Genomic DNA, 18,202 nt, shown 5'->3' on the forward strand with positions numbered 1-18,202 from the left:
CAATTAATCAGTGGAACAGATTGCCGTCAGAAGTTATAGGTGCTTCATCACTGGAGGTTTTTAAGAAAAGATTGGACACCCACTTATCTGAAATCGTATAGGGTCTCCTGCCTGAGCAGGGGGTTGGACTAGAAGACTTCCATGGTCCGTCCCAGCTCTATTCTAATTGATTGATTAATTGATAGGTAAGGGGTGATGAAATCATATGATCAGTATTTATGCAGGGAGTTATTCTTAGAAAAAAAATATGATCAGAAGAAATTCTTGTTGCAATGTTGGTGAAAGACAAAAGACAAAAGAAAAAAAGACCAAACAGGCCTACCCTTTGATTATAAGGATGATGAAATGTCAATTACTTATCTGCATTTATAAGATCCGTTAGTTGTCCTCTGGTGGCCTTCTTTAAAATTAGCTGTTGGCAAACTTCTTTCATCTGCTGTGACAATTTTGCCAAGACTTACAGACAAAATTGCTCACATTTCACTCAGAGGGAGGAGTTGGCTCGGCAGAGTCTTGTGAGATATTTGGTTATTCATTTATGGAGACTTTAATTCACTTCAATCTGACCAACACTAAGCATTAACTTAGGCATTAACTATGTGTCTCAACAACTGCATTCAGACTCATGAGCGAAGAACAGCTACAATTCTCTATCTTCTCTATCTATGGCGCTGACTATTGTACTCTGGCTATGGACTCCAGGGAAGTGACATTTGCAGAAGTCATCTGAGAGTCATTTGAACTTGTGGATTCTGTGGTACTGACACAGTGAGTTGTGCCACAGATTGTCTGGATCTGGGTCTTTCTGGTTGGTTCAAACTGACATTTTTGACAAAGGGAATGATGTTAAGGGGCTTTAAAAAGGTAATGCAATTGCCCTCAGGAATCCATGGATTGACAACTACTGCCCTGTCTCCAGTCTTCTCTTTTAGGAGAAGTTTGCCGGGAAAGTGCCTAGAAGACAACTAGAGAGAGCCTGTGCAAAGTGGATTATTTAAATCCCTTCATGTCTGGGTTCAGGACTGAGCATCGGAAAGATGGCATGTACCAGCCTTATACAGTAGACCAAACCATGCTATGTAGATATCTATGGAGATTCTCAGTCATCCAGGTCATGGTTGTCCCAAAGGTGCTTGCTATTTTTTTTTTCAAGAGGCAACTGGACTTTCTGGTTTTTCTTTGAAGACATTTCGCTTCTCATCCAAGAAGCTTCTTCAACTTTGACTGGGTGGTGGGGAATGGAAGGATGCTATGGTAGACCTAAACTATTTTTATTGGAACAACTATAATAACAGAATCTTGTAAGTTTGAATGTGCTCCATCCCTCCCTTACTTTAAGACGGACTTCTCAGAGGATATCTGAGACAGATGAGGAGTAATAAAGGAGAATATTTTCAGCTCAGGATTGAAATGAAGGGTCCTTGGTGCTCTCTGAGTTGGCTTGATTTCTTGCAGATGTTTCATTACCCAAACTAGATAACATCACCATTGCTGCTGATTTCTTTTTTTGGAGATCTCACCAACACCGATGATATTACCTAGTTTAGGTATTGAGACATCTGCAAGAAAACAGGCAAGCCTCAGAAAGCACCAAGGACCCCACTGATGGGGTGGGTGGGAGCAGGATGGGGAGGAGGTAGAATCTGCTGTTAAACTATCAACTATCTCCACAGTGATGTTCCCTCATTGGAGTCCCAAGCTAACTAGAGAGCCAAGTCTTTAGGCTCTTGTGTAAGGTCTCAAGGGTTGGAGGCAACCTCACTCAGGAGGGCAAGATGTTCCAGAGAGCAGGTGCAAAGGCCCTTCTCCTGGACCTATGTACAACCATGTGCTTTAGCCACATTGGTTGACAGCTAGATTCCGGATCAAATTCAAGGTGATAATTAGATGAGGCTCTTTATGATGTGAGGCCTCTGGGGCTCTCTGCTCCAAATATAATTTGTCTGCCCAATAATTGCTGCCAGTGATGCATATCATGGGTATTTCCCTTTCAGAATATTGAAGAAAGAGCTTAAGATCTGGTTTTCTTGCATCTCACTCTACTGTCTCCCTATTAATATTCAGGAAGGCTCTTAAAATGAGTCCTTTCTGTAGAGACTTTGGAGTAGAAGATCCCTATAATTGGGGGATGCTGACTCTGTGACTGGCTTTGAATGCAACCATTGGTGTCTAAAAGATTTTATATTTAATTATAGTTTGTTTCAATGGCTACTTTTAAAACTACCTAAATATAAGCCACCAAAAATCTTTGATGAGACTCTTTGATAAGTAAATGTATTAAGGAAATTATATCACGGGAACCACAGAAAGTTTATCTAAATAGCTTCTCTTATCTTTGAGTGGGATGATCTGAGATGTCAAAAAGAGAATAAATGCACATTAACGTACAGGAGGTAGCCTTTTTTGTTTGTTTACTAGCTTTAGGTTAATATAGGTAAAAAAAATCTTGAATTTGTTTGCTATCTCTATTTTCTACGAGACTATTAAGAATAGCTTGAAGATGCTTTCTCTTTGCATAGTCATTATTAGGGTGTGGGATCACCATCAAGTGTTTTCTGTCCAGCTGAGTCAGTTGAAGTAACTATAGTATGTAGGTTCATAGTTCTTCAACTTAAAAGATAAAACTAAAAGTCACTTATCTGTTCATTAACTAAGATTAGCAATTTATATTAAAAAAGTGACTAGTGGAAGTATTGACTGTAGTTGAAAATTACTTTTCATTGTGGAAAACAAAGAGCCTTAGTCATTTGATAAAACAAGTTTTAACGATTGGATTTTTCTAAAACTTTTTCAAAATATTTAAACTAAATGACGTATTTTAGGTAATCCTTGTGTGTATAAATTATTTTAATATTGCTAGCACTGCTGATGTTACGTATTTTGGGTAACAAAACATTAACATGCAAGAAAACAACCAAACTCCGAGAGCACCAAAGACCCTGGATTATTTTAATTCTAAAAGATTCTAGTAACTGTAAGTGAAATAGGGATTACCATGACTTGAATGATTGAAAATCTTCATAGACAAGTGAAATATTTTACAAGAACAAAACGTTCCTTAACATATAAAGCTATTTTAAAAAAAGATGTGATACAATTTTTGGCTTTAAATTCAAATATTTAATATTTAATATTCATGTTTTCATCACATTCAAGTTCTGTAGAAGCTCAGGATATAATCCTTTTAGGTAATTGGAAAAATTACAAAATAATGCATCTCTGAACTTTAAAAAAAAAGTAGGAAATTTAGGAAAAGGAAAATAGCAATTAAATGGTCTCTGTGGGCTTTAAATCAGCAGCTTTCTGTTTGCAAAGTAAATGATATTTTTTATTTATTTATTTATTTTATTTCTTAGATTTTTAGACTGCCCCTCTCCCAAAAAGGGACTCGGTTATGTACATAATTCATGATAAAGCTGGCCATAAAACATATCAGTGAGAATAGTAAGCACTGACGCAGCTGAAAGGAAGAAGAGGAAACTTAAGGAGAGAGAGAAAAACCCTACAAAAATAGCATAGATGAATATTTGGTTTCTGAGTTTCCTCTTTTTTTGTACGTCAAGTGATTTACAGTGTTTATAAACACAAACTTTAGAAATCATATCGTTGCTTCATATGTAATATGTCTGAGAGTTATTCTTGATTAAATTTAAAATAATATGTAGGTAGGTAGGTAGGTAGATACGGTAGATGATAGATAGATGATAGATAGATAGATAGATAGATAGATAGATAGATAGATAGATAGATAGATAGATGATAGATAGATGGATGATAGGTAGCTAGATGATAGGTAGCTAGATGATATATAGATGATAGCTAGGTAGGTAGGTAGGTGGATGGATGGATGGATGAATGGATAGATGATAGATGATAGATAGATGATAGATAGATAGATGATAGATAGATAGATGATAGATAGATAGATAGATAGATAGATAGATAGATAGATAGATAGATGATAGATAGCTAGATAGCTAGCTAGCTAGCTAGCTAGATAGATAGATAGATAGATAGATAGATAGATAGATAGATAGATAGATAGATAGATGGATGATAGGTAGATAGATGATAGGTAGCTAGATGATATATAGATGATAGGTAGGTAGGTAGGTAGGTAGGTAGGTAGGTGGATGGATGGATGAATGGATAGATGATAGATGATAGATAGATGATAGGTAGGTAGATGATAGATAGATGATAGATAGATAGATAGATAGATAGATAGATAGATAGATAGATAGATAGATAGATGATAGATAGATGATAGATAGATAGATAGATAGATGATAGATAGATGATAGATAGATAGATAGATAGATAGATGATAGATAGATAGATAGATAGATAGATAGATAGATAGATAGATAGATAGATAGATAGATTGGTACCCGGTGCTCCCGGCAGGCACCACTCCCTATCAGGGGAGGGGCTTAGGCCACAGGATCATTTCCAGGTTTATGGTGAGGCATATTGATGCTATCTGGCAGATAAAATTGTTTGGATTTACTCAGTGTTGGACTTCTACTACCCAATATATTCTAGAAGTGCTGCAGGTCCCCTCCATTAAATGTTGTCATTTTGTGGGACCTAGAAAGCATGCTCTCTCTGTTTGTGGGGTCCACCTCTGGAATAGCATCTCCCCAAAGATAAGGATGCATTCTATCTTCTAAGGAACTGGAACATTTTGTAAACCTTCCTTTAGTCTCAGGCCTGGAACTGATGTTTATTCTTTGTTCAATGGCCCCTGCTTAGTTTAATAGTCTGAGTTGTCTGATTCAGTGTTTTTAGTTGTTTTTATAGTTTTGAATGGTTCCCAGAGTCCACTGAATCTGGGCAGCCAATATATTTAAACAAACAAATGAAGTGCTGCTTGAATTAAATGTTATTCTTGTGATTTATTTTAATTTAATTATTCCACTTTATCTTAATTACTGTCTGAATTTAATTTGTCTTTGGCTTGCTTTTTGCTGTATCTATAAATTACATTTCAGTACAATATTCCCTTGTAAACACTTGTTATGAATTGTTATGAATGGAATACTGCATTCAGTTCTGGTCGCCACGATGTAAAAAAGATGTGGAGACTCTAGAAAGAGTGCAAAGAAGAGCAACAAAGATGATTAGGGGACTAGAGACTAAAACATATGAAGAACGGTTGCAGGAACTGGGTATGTTTAGCTTAAGAGAAAGAAGGACTAGGGGAGACATGATAGCAGTGTTCCAATATCTCAGGGGTTGCCACAAAGAAGAGGGAGTCAAGCTATTCTCCACGGCACCTGAGGGTAGAACAAGAAGCAATGGGTGGAAACTAATCAAGGAGAGAAGCAACTTAGAACCGAGAAGAAATTTCCTGACAGTTAGAACAATTAATCAGTGGAACAGCTTGCCTCCAGAAGTTGTGAATGCCCCAACACTGGAAGTCTTTAAGAAGATGTTGGATAGCCATTTGTCTGAAACGGTATAGGGTTTCCTGCCTAGGCAGGGGGTTGGACTAGAAGACCTCCAAGGTCCCTTCCAACTCTGCTATTGTATTGTATTGTATTGTATATAACCAATAATGCTTTTGGATTACTATGCTGTTCCCCCCCCCCCCATTCATATTATTTTCTTTTGCCTCCATTTTACCTCATACAATATTTCTTCTAAGTATTTTTATTGCTTGAACAATTCTTGTTTCCAGGATTTGCATTGCTAATCTACATAGATAGTTTGGGGGGTAATTACCAAATAGTAAAACAACTTCTACAGATTTAAAAATCTACCTTTCTTTGAAGTCTGTTTATGGCTTGGTCCTTTATGGTAGCACTATCTGACCAGACGTCATAAACAAATTCTTTCATTCTTCATGCAAATTCCATACACACTCCCACAAATGCAGCAAACTAATCAAACTATCCAACTACTAACTACGGACTGCCCACGCATTTGTATTATTTCTTTATTTTAACTTTCTGTCCACGTTGCCCATTTTTGAATATATTGATAGTGCAATGGATTTTGAACCGATGGTGAATAACTACATGAAAAATATTAATGCAACATACAACTGTAAAAGCATCTGGATGTCATTAGGGCCGGGACTGAAATCAAACTGCTAACATAGTAATGCTTTAATCTATATCTATAATGTCTATGCTCAGCAGTGGCCACTATATGTCTACAGGAATATTGTGGCAAAGATACAGAAATTGCAAACAAAATAGTTCAATGTTAAAAAAAATTCCTCTGTAAATAAAGATTATAGCAATATGTTATGATTTCAGCCTGATGATAGAAGAACATAGAATTTTGCAACTAAATTCTAATCTTGCAGTATTAGCATGTGGAATCCTCTGTTAAAGCTAAGTGTGAGTTATTCAGGAAGCAATTAGTTATTTATACAAAGGGTAATTAAACTGTTCATTTGCTGATCAGCAAGTTAGAGGTTTCTGATTTCAGATATAATTTTCAATGCTTAATGGCTGTACTTTTTATCAGCTGCAGCAGGGGTGGGTTGCTGCCGGTTTTACTACCAGTTCGCAACCCCCAGGCACCAGACGTGTGCATGCGCAGAACAATTTACAGTGAACTGTGCATGCGCCGTCACTAAAATCCAACAGCGGCAGCAAGGAAACTGGTTTGGGGGTATATCAAGCCTGGGTCGCTGCCGGTTCTGCGACCGAGGCCTGAATTCCACTACCGGTTCAGTTGAATCATTAGCAATCCACCTCTGAATTGCAGAAACATTTAAACACAACACTGGAAGATGATTATTACATTCGGGTTCTGCTTGTGAACTGATGCAACCGATCAGGTAGTGTGTGATACAACTTTCTCCCAGTTTCATCTAACCACAGGATTAACATGCTGTGACAACCCCATTTTTATGGCATGTATCCAAAACAGTATGTTTTATGGCATGTCTTCATGATATTATCATATTGAACCATGCATGAAACAAACCTAAGACTGTTCTTAGCTGTTCCAGTATCAAAGTAGGATTTTCCCATTAAGTAATAGCAAGCCACAGCAGCTCCAAGGTACAAAAGAATCTTATGCCCTTTACCAGCTGACCTATTGGATAGCCTATAGAATGTGGAATCAGCCTGTTGCCTATTGGCTCCTTCATGCTGGTGTAGATATCCTCTTAACACCTCTGCAGCCAAGCATTCTGTGCACCAATTGTCTATTTGGAGTTTCTTTACCCACAGAAAGAATTAGATAGATCTCCAGGTTCATGACTCGATTCAGTGGACTTGCCGAGATGTTGAGCTTTCACAGACAGTTAGATCTGCAACCACTTGCTTTACCATATCCTCAAAAGATCTCAGTTTTGATGCTTTTTCAGAACTTTACACTTAAGCTGCTGAACGGATGGATACATCAAATTGTTCTCTCTTGCTGTACTGTGCAGCAACGGAGAAGATGGGTCTACTAATCAATGTACAACTTGAGGAGGTGCAGAGTTTGAAAGAATTCTCAACCGACATTCTCCCAAGATTAATAAAGAAGGAAATTGAGGGGTCGAACGATCTGTCAAAATTTTCTACCGTACTACAGGTTAACTCACTGCTCACTTCAGGAGTTCGGTTCTGAGGTTGACTCAGACTTCCATCTTTCCGAGGTTGGTAAAATGAGGATCCAGATTATTTGGAGCAATATGCTGACTCTAAAACCATTAGAGAGGGCTATAAAGCACTTTGAAGTGGTATATAAGTCTTAAGTGCTATTGCTATCCATTTGTGATCATGGCAAATCAACACCATTCTGCAGCAAGCTAAAATGTAGATAATAGATGCAGAATAGAGATCGCCAATGAAGCTAGAAAACTTTATGCTGAAATGCTTTTCTGCTGCCCAAGGATAGATAGGCAGCCCTTTAATTCAATAGCCAAGCCAAGTCACATCCAAGGCAAATAATGAATGGTTTGAAGTCTGTTACTATATAAGGGTGAGCGAAAGACACAAGGTGTTGCAGAATATGGAGGTTTTTTTAAAGTGTTTTTTTTAAGCAGCTGTGACAGTGCAACCAAAACTCTGTTTGGCCACACCCTCTGGACACTTCTGAAAAGAATCCTGTAGCTATTATGAAATCATAGATTCTTTTGCTTGATTCTCAGTAGCTGATTTTTGTTATTAGTGTTGTTTGTCTTTTTGCAATAAAAACAATTGAGTAAACAGCATTTACGTACCATTCAAGAGACAATCAAAAGCCCAACAAGGAAACAAAAAGAACCAAAACATCCCCTGGCCAACAATTAGCAGCCAGATGAACAGAGATTAACACCAAGATTAATACAAGACCACTAACAATCAAGAAGTAAACAATACTACAATCAAGGAACCATCAACTCAGACAAACAAGGTAATAGTAAGCAGCAGCCTAATCAAGGAAAGAACCACCAAGACCATCCCTACTAATACTGACAGGGCAAGCCAGCAGTATATAAAATGACAGCAAACTCCACTCCAGGGGTGGGTTGCTGCCGGCGTTACTGCCAGTTTGCAACCCACGCGCAACGTGTGCACATGCGCTGTTCAATGTAAATTACAAACATTCAAAATGGAGACACCCAAGCAGCAGCGTAGGAACCGATTCAGAGATGTGTCAGGCCTGTGTCGCTGCCAGTTCTGCAACTCATGCCCGAATTCCACTACCGATTTGGCCAAACTGGGCCAAACCAGCAGCAACCCACCTCTGCCCCACTCCCTTCTAGCACTGATGATGTCACCTAGTTTGGTAATGAAATGTCTGCAAGAAAACAAGCAAGTTCAGAGAGCACCAAGGACCCCACAGGTCAACCCTGAACTATAAATATGTTCTTCTATCAAATGCAATTGTACATCTATCTGATCTAGTCATTGAACTAGTCTGTGACCATCGACTCTTCTGTGGTTAAATCTTGGTTGGGTTTATTTACTTTGTAGAGTACAGTTGGTGAAGCTTTTACTGACAACATAATAGAACAGAGAAGCCTTTGAATTAAAGATCTTATGAACAGCTTTAGTGCACATATTGCTTTGTCTCAAATATTTATTTGCCTTTGCTAATAAATAAGTAGCCTAATTGCTGTATTTCCTGTTTTCTCTATGAACTATTTAAAATGTCCTATTCAGAACTGTCCAGTGCTGACTAAAGAGGTGTAGTAATTTTATTTGTTGATGTAATCAATCATTATCTTCTTGTAAAGCCATAAATGAGGAAACGCTTCCTATTTCTTGAAGTGTGAACTACTCATACTGTATGTAAATCATTATTATGTTTATTCATCGGTATTTCATAAGTTTCATAGCATAGAAGAGTTTCATTTTTAGTTTCTTATTTCAGTGCTAATATTTGACATCACATTTTGTTAAGTGCATTTAAAAATATTTGAAATGTCTTTTCCTTTAGATAGATCATCTGTTTTATTTTAACTTCAATTAAGGCACGAGCCACAGATCAATACTGGCCATGTCCCAGGGGTTTGGGACCCCTGTTTTATGGCATGCTTAAATTATCAATTTGCACAAAACTAACTTCAGGAATAATTTAAATAAGATGAAAATGATTGAAGTAAAGTTATTTCTAATAAAAAGTTCACCATATTTTGAATCAAATTAATGTATGTGAAAAATTATTAAATGACTCAGAGACAGAACTGTTAATCTTAGATAAATGTAGTGTATCCCTGTAATCCTGAATTTCCTTATCAAATTAATTCCTTACCAAACTTAGTTCCTTACATTCTAAAGCCCTAAAGTAGAATCCTTTTTAACCCGAGATTATTCTATAAATACTATTGAATTTTCTGTGAAAGATATAAGTATGTAATTTTCAAAAGAGATTTAGAGATTAAATTCATGAACTTCTTCACAAAAGATCCTCCAAAACATGCATATTTTGGAGGTGTGAAAAAAGTCAAAGGAAATGTGAAAAAAAGGCAAAATGGCAGCCACAATCATATGATCAAAGCTTTATCCCTTCAGCGCATGTGGAAAAAGGGGTGGGACTTCGATTGCATGGTTGTGACCTCATCTTGACTTTTATGAGCCTCTTTCTGTGGAAACTACTTAGCCTTGGACCATTTTTACCCTCTTATCTGTTGTACCCCCACAAATCTTGTTTTTATCCCAGACCTACTGATAATTTCCCACTCCATTTTTTAAAGGCTCAGTTTCAATTTCTGTTAATATATTGTAATATTTAGAGGGTCTGCAGGAAGGTGCTTTGTTAATCTAATCAGTCAATAGAGGTAGTGATATATCAGTTCCTTTCCTATTCTAAATGACTACATATCACATTCTATGGGGAAGGCAAAGGACTTTATATTAATAATCTATCTCCTGAAACTATCTGATCCAGCAAGATGCTCTGACATATATATAATTTTACGTGTACCATTGTATTATAAATGTTTTAACTGAATGAAGATCCTAGTTTGAAAAGCTTATTCATTATTTTCCATATTGAGAGGTCGTATTTTTTTGGCAATTTATGTCTTCTTGGTTAAATATTAAAAGATAAGTAAATGGTTCTTTTTCAGATGTCTCAAGGTATACGTATATACCCAGAATCAGTGTACTTAAGGATCACAGTTCATTTGAGCCCCAAATAAAGTACAATAGAGTGTAACTTTAGTTGGACAGACAAGTCTGAACAAACGTTTATACAGCAAATAAAAGGAAGGACATACAATAGGTAAATCATTAGAGGAATTTAAGGTGCACTAAATCAAACTCTTATCAGTGAATTTCATTGATTCTTGCTTAATGTATCTCAGCCTTCACAATATTGGAAATTGCAGCATATTCTGCCTTGCATTTTATAGAAGTTATCTTAAATATCAACAATGTATAAATAATTCCATTTCATTCTAATCACATTTCAAATCTGGTAGGCTTTGATTTCAATACAGTTGAATTTTTTCAGGCTAGTTCTTTTATTTTCAATAATACGTGTGAAAGTAATAAGAAAACAGAGTCACTTATCTGTTGTCACTGGTGAAAAAGGAAGAAGGACGAAGACTAGGAACAATTTATTACAGTCTTGAGGCATGTGGGTGACCTTTGTCTCTTCTTTCTTTCTAACAGTTAACTTTTCCCTGCTTAATCTTCCAGTGTCATCAAATTCAGTTACTACATTTTTCAAATAGAATAGGTTCTGCCTTGCTTATTACCATACTTGAAGAAGTATATATTTCTATGTTGGTCAATAAGATGACAAATTCAATGTAAAATACAACATTGATCTTCATTTTGGGATAATGCAGAGTTTTTTTCAAATTTGGCAACATTAAGGGTTGTTTTTTGTTTTAATTTCAAGCAAAAAACATTGGCAACTTTAAGATATGAGTTGGTAATTCTAGGAGTTGAAGTCCACACAACTTAAAGTTGCTAAGTTTTAAAAAGCCTAATGCATATTAATGTATGCACTGTAATTTTGACTGTATGCTGTGTGTCCTCTTGCAAAATATTTGCATGGTATGATGGTTTCCATATATTCACATGAAAGGCTTTAATGAAAAATCTAAAGCGTCACAAAGCATTTTAGAGCTGATACACCTGGAGAAACTCTGCATAATGTTTTGCTCAATCTTTGTTATTTGTATAGGTAAGTCGGCATAATCATTTATTTGCTTATTAGATTTGTATCCAGCTTTTCATCCAAGAGCTCATGATATCTTCCATGGGAATAATATTTTACCTCCACAGCTGCAATCTTGTTAGATTGAGCGAGAATAACTAGTCCAAAGTGACTTAGATAATTTCCAAGGCTGGGAGTGGTTTTGAACTTAGTCCAGGTCCAATGTCTTAACCATTAATTTAAACCGCATTAGATCTTTCCTTCCCAAAACAAGATGCAGCTGCCAATCACTTTTTTAAAAAAAAGGAAGATTGGGGTCCCATTTAGATCTACATGCATCGTTGGAAATGAAGCTAATGTTCCCTTCTTGTTTTTAAAATGAAAATAACCAAGTTAATGGCCTTTTAGGCTTCCTCTGTGTAAGTAAGTTCACTTTTTGAGTAAAGTAAGAATTATATGTCACGGGGGGGGGGGGGCATCAGGATTGTAGAGATGCTTAGGTGGGGCATGGCCCCAAAAAAGTTGGAAACCACTGCGTTAAATAGAACTTAAAGCTAATATTTAAATAGAAGCTATTTAAAGTTCAACGATATCATATTTTTGTAATAAAATTAAAATGATAGCACTGGAAAATATGAACTGTATTTTAAAGTACTGAATACCATCAGTTGTATGGAACAGGAAAGATGATTATTGCTAGAAAATAAAATTATTTATGCGTTGAACTATGAGCGATTTTCAAATATTTTACAAATGAAATGAATTCAAATTGTCAATGAGACTTTTCATCTGTATTTCTGTACATAATTATTTGTAAGTAATCTCTTTTGAAAGCAAAACAATTAGATTTTCTTCTGGAATCCCATTGCAGGTTGTAATTTAAGATGGGCTAGTTAGACCCTTCTCTTATCTTACTCCTCAACCTACTGTCGCTTTCCAATGGACTGTCAAAAAAAGATCCAGGTAGTACCCATGACTTCTATCTAAGTTCCACCCATTTCTTTTTACATGCAATGTACCTGCAAAAAGAGCAATGTCTCATGATTGCAGATGCCACCTTGATTACAAATGACTCCAAGGCAGAAAAGCAAACATTTAAGATGAAAGTAGTATTTGCATAAATAGTATATCCAGTAGTATACGGTTCAGTTAGGCGAAAATGATTTACTGTAATGCTGATAGAATAGGCACAATTTAGATAAAGCTAAACAATATTTCACAGAAATGTCTATTTTAATTTCATTATGCATAGATGATTAAATCTACTTATCCCTTCTATCAAATCATTATGACAGGATCAGTGTACAAAAGTCAAATACAGATTGCAACATTTTATTTATGCTGACATTTTTAATTACATATACAAGCGATAAAAAGTGGCTGGTATCTATGATTTTTCATGAGGTACAGCATGCTTTCTATGCAGATTCTATTCCTTATATGAGACAGTATATATGCAAAGAAAAGAGCATCTTTTTTGTGTTTTTAAATAGAGAATACCAAAGATTAACACTTGAGAAACTAGATCACACCAAACTGTAACTTCTAGGAAAGGAATTCTCTGCTTGTACGCGCAGACTATTTGATTTTGCTTGGTTCCTATTAGCGCCAACGGGGATGATTTTTTACAAAAAAAATAATAATTGTTTACAAAGTACAATACTAAACAATGTTAATTTATGATTAATTTGTATTTTTCTATCATGAACGCTTTTTCCTTTCATGGGGATGAATGATAGCGCTCAGGGTCATTTTGAGCAGATTAAAATGCATTTGGCAATTTAGGAATTTTCTAGGACCATTTTAATAGCTTCATTTTCAAGTACCCATAGTTATAAATGAAGTTATTATGTTAGGTAAATTAAGGTCTCAATCTATTCATTCTCTGTCAAGTAGATACCATCAAGTTTCTGAAAGGAAAAAAAAACCACGTATTTCTGTTTAGTTTAGTGTATGATGTGTCAGCATTTCAAGGTAGCCCGGACTAACCAAACCAAACCATGAGTATTAACAATACCTTTGTTGTAAGTCTGGGAGCACTATTCCCCTCCCTTGCTTTTAGTTTCCAGAAAACTATGGAGAGACCCTTTTGAAGTGTTTTCTCACAGCCCATTGCAGGTAGGAAGAATACTGAGCTTGTTTATCAAAAGTCCATCAGAAGTTTGCCAAGGTCAGACTATCAGTTTCATGTTATCCATTCAGTTGTGTCCACTCTTTGTGATTCCATGGGCCAGGTGTCTCCATATCTTCCAAATTCTTTGAGAATTTTCTATGCTCTGCTTCAGTACTGTATTAACCATTAAGCAGACTACGCACGTGCTTAGGGCACCTGGCCCAAGAGGGCACCACAAAGTTGAGAAAGGGGAAAAAATCCCAACGAAGATTTGTACAGTATATACAAAGGAGAGGGGCATTAAGGTTTGTCAGTGCTTAGGGCACCAGTGGGCCTTAATCCGCCACTGCTCTGCCTGATGTCAGCTTTGACGGTGTCCAGCCACCGTGTTCTTTAATCACCCGGTTTCCTTTTACCACTAACTCTTCCCAACATTATTGCTTTCTCCAGTGAATTCTCCCACACGACATGGCCAAAATAAGTGCAACCTGGGCCACAGAGTCACCAAGATTCGGACACGATGAATGGATAACATCATCAACATCAGAAAACTGAAAGATATTGGCAGAAGCAAAAAAAGATGGGGGAGTGGCATAAAATACAAAGCGACTGCAAGAAAGACCTGAAAAAGGAAAAAGCTAGAGCTGTTCTTTCCAGTGTGACATGGACTAGCATATTACTCCACCTTTTGCTCACAGAGAAATCCCTTCCATCTCCCCACCATTGGTGTCTCTCCCCCTAAATAAAGCATTTGAAAACCTGATTGGAGAATCTTTGTGGGTCATAAAGAATCTTTATGAAGGTGCATAATTTATACACCCAATCGTAATCCATAAACATGGATTATCTATAATAAACCATACATTTTTCCAAAGGCAACTGGACTTCATTTTTCCTTGAAGACTTTGCTCATTCATGAAACTTCTTCAATTCTGACTCAAAAGAATCTTATTGGATGAGAAGGGAAACATCTTCAAAGAAAAACAAAGTCCAGTTGCCTTTGTATGGTTTGAAAAAGCACCTTTGGGACAACCATGACCTGGATGACTGAGAATCTCCATAGACAATACAACATACATGTAACCCATAGTCCATACATATATTGACCGTTGATTTTTTCTGGTGGGGAAAATATATACGGTAAGGATTTCCACAAGAAAATGGAAAGTTGAGGCTACTAAACAACAGTTGTTTTTCTACAGAAATCCCCTGCAAAGAATATTCTATAGAGTGCCGTCTTGTGATTAAAAATATAAAACAGTTCAGATTTCCACCCTATTATCCTTACTAATTTTATGACCTGCATAAGAATGGATTTAGGTTGTCTTTTTGCCAAATCACAATCTAATCTTGCTCTTTCTAGCATAAACTAGAAATAAGTAAATTACGCTTCATTGAAGTTTGTAATGAGTCGTCTTTTATTTCTCTCCATACCTAAAAAGATTGAGCATTACAAACATCTATTTCTCCATGCTCACACACATCCATACACCCGAAGCACATGCAAATTCCAGGTCCATCATCAGGCTGAAGTTTTAAAACAATTTCCCCCCTTATATCAGCTTGTTTTGACTGGCGTGGTTTACTAGGTTACAGGCTAATCCCAGCAGGCTACACTCCTCAACTGAGTCAATGATTACCCTAGTCTCTAATGTCTCATAGTGTTTTATTAGGAATGCCGTAATAGCGCAATGGGTATAACGCTTGTAAGTACAGGCAGTCCTCAATTTACAAGAGTTCATTTAGTAACCGTTCAAAGTTACAATGGCATTGAAAAATGTGACATGACCATTTTTCACACTTACGACCTCTGCAGCATCCCCACGGCCATGTGAACAAAATTCAGATGCTTGGAAACAGGTTCATATTTATGACCGTTGCAGTGTCCTGGGCTCATGTGATGGCCTTTTCTGGCAAGCAAAGTCAATGGGAAGGACAGATTCACTTAACAGCTGGGTTACTAACTTATCAACTGCAATGATTCACTTAACAACTGTGGCAAGAAAGGTCGTAAAATGGGGCAAAACTCACTTCACAAATGTCTCACTTGATAACCGAAATGTTGGGCTCGATTGTGGTCGTAGGTAGAGGACTACCTGAAGAAGGATGTTAGCTTGGAACCCAACTAAATTTTTTAAACTACCGCAACTATTTTTCTTTCTCTGAGCTAGCTATTTTCCCCGGGAATTTTGACATTCTAATAAGACTAGCAATATACCATGCCATCATTTTTCCGGTCACAAAGTAGGTACATTTTATGTTTAGAAAGCCCAAATTATAGGAGGAACATATCAACTGTATAGGACAGACCAAATTGGAAACCAAGGCTAACTTTATTGTAACACCTTTAGGAAAAGAATCTTGCAAGTCAGAATGTGCTTCTCCCCCTCCTTACTTTATTTTTGTGTGAAGTAGGGAGGGGTCTGAGATGTTTACTTAAACTGGCCCAAACCCTGCATATCAAATTGTTACCTTAAGAGCAGTTGTTCCTCTTGTGCTTCAAGGGTATTCCCTATGTCTTCTACAGAAAAAAATGATTGGCTATTATTTTCCTATAGAACATCAAAATATTTTAGTTCCCCAATCCAAAAAAGCATTAGGTAGTACAGCACCAGAATTATTGTCCAATGAAATAGTAGTCTACTAGTTAATTGAATAACATACAGTGTCTGAGTCTCTACAGGTTTTCTACAAGCCATTTTAGAGAAGGAAGCATGAGTATAAGATGAGCAGATGAAGACTATAACAAAAATGTTCCCTTAATATTGATGGTTATTTCTAGATTATTGTAACTGAAGATATTATTTAATTTGAAAAGACAATTATCCAATCACACTTGAAATAAACTCAAAATTTAATAGCACTAAAAATAACTGTCATCTTCAGCATAATTATCATAAATGCTTGTCATTGGGTTCTTATTTGCCAATTGGTAGTGTCATAATTGCCTTTAGTAATACACACCCACAAACAATCTGTGGACTAATTCCTTTTGCCTTTAGTATGGTAAGTCTAAGATAGCATATCAGCTAAATCCTGCACAAGAACAATTTTATTCCTCTTGAAGTTAAATTTGTAGGAACTTCAATTTCTCAATATATGCTGACTCTTGGGAACATAATATAGAAAATAATCTAAACCTATATGGGCTTCCAGAGGCAGAATAATTTGATAGAGTGGTGTTGGCATTTAATTTTATTTGGTACATGTTTACATCTTGCTTGAATTTCTTCAAGAGAACTTTTCTGATCACCATCTAAGATCCATTGTTTCCCTTCTGAAACATATTTTTTTAAGCCTAACACACACATATCCTTGTTTTTCCTTGAAAATCTGAGTTCTTATTCACTCTATGTACTAATTTAATAGATATTTTGGTGCCATTTTGTGCCTTGGGGACTTGTGATCTGGTAGCTTGTTTTGGTTGAGAGAAGGTAAAGAAACGGATGGAAGATAATAACAGTGAAAGTAATAGTTGCTACATCATCCAAGGCTATATTGGCTGAGTAGACCAGATCAGATGGTATAGAGAAAGATCTTTTACAGAAGTAATTACATTGCAAACTAAACAGGATATTGCATTTTTGTTAGCATACTAATTCTTAGTGGCATACCCATTATCATCATTACTGCAAACTGCAATCATTCAGCAGAGTCACTGCATAAGGTGAGCATCTATACACTGTGAAAATGATAACAAAATAAGTATATTCAGGTTTTAAACCAATATATCCAATGTTGGTTTGAATATTTAATTTCAATGATACTGTATGGCTGATGTGGAAGAATATTATTTCTATGTTGTGAGCAAGTTTTTAGTACAAAAGACAATCTAATTTTATAGCTCAGTTTTATAAAATGTTAATGTTTATTTCAAAGCAGTTCCTACTTGTAGCTCCTCATCCAAACAAACTTGCTTACAATTGTAACCTTTTATATATTTTTGAATCATTTATTCCAAATAAAATGTTGATTTTTGAAAAAAGCTCTCAAGTAGCTCCTTGATTTTGAGTAAGACATACTTCGAATAAAGTCTTAATTCATTCTAAGTTTATGAATTGCATTCTTATTCTAACGTTGATCAAATAAGGTAATATCCTTCCCTGATGGCTTTTTAAAAAAATTGGTAGAGAGAGATTCAGGAATGAATCTTTGTAAATTCCCTTGTATGTTTCAACTCTTCATTATGGTCTTTGACGATATTCCAACTCATAAATTTAGCAGAAAATTAATGCACAAATTCATTGCAGTTATGTAGCATGATCAGCTGCAAGGAAAGCTTCCCCTATGGACCAGTGCAGACATGACTTTATGATGTGTGAACGTTTGTCTTTAATGATTTCAACAGCCTCTTCTTTTAAAGATAAAGATCTCAGAATGCCAAACCCTGAAGCAGAGTTAACATAACTTATTTTTTATAATGCACAGGCAAATAACAAAAACAACTTTCACTTTGGCACAAATTTGGGCAAAAAAAACATTGGTTGGAATGTAATAGTGGACATTGGCTAAAATGTTAGAATCTCTTCTAACCCAGAGATG

Source organism: Natrix helvetica (genome assembly GCF_964273705.1).
Source record: "Natrix helvetica genome assembly, chromosome: 4".
Classification (NCBI taxonomy): domain Eukaryota; kingdom Metazoa; phylum Chordata; class Lepidosauria; order Squamata; family Natricidae; genus Natrix; species Natrix helvetica.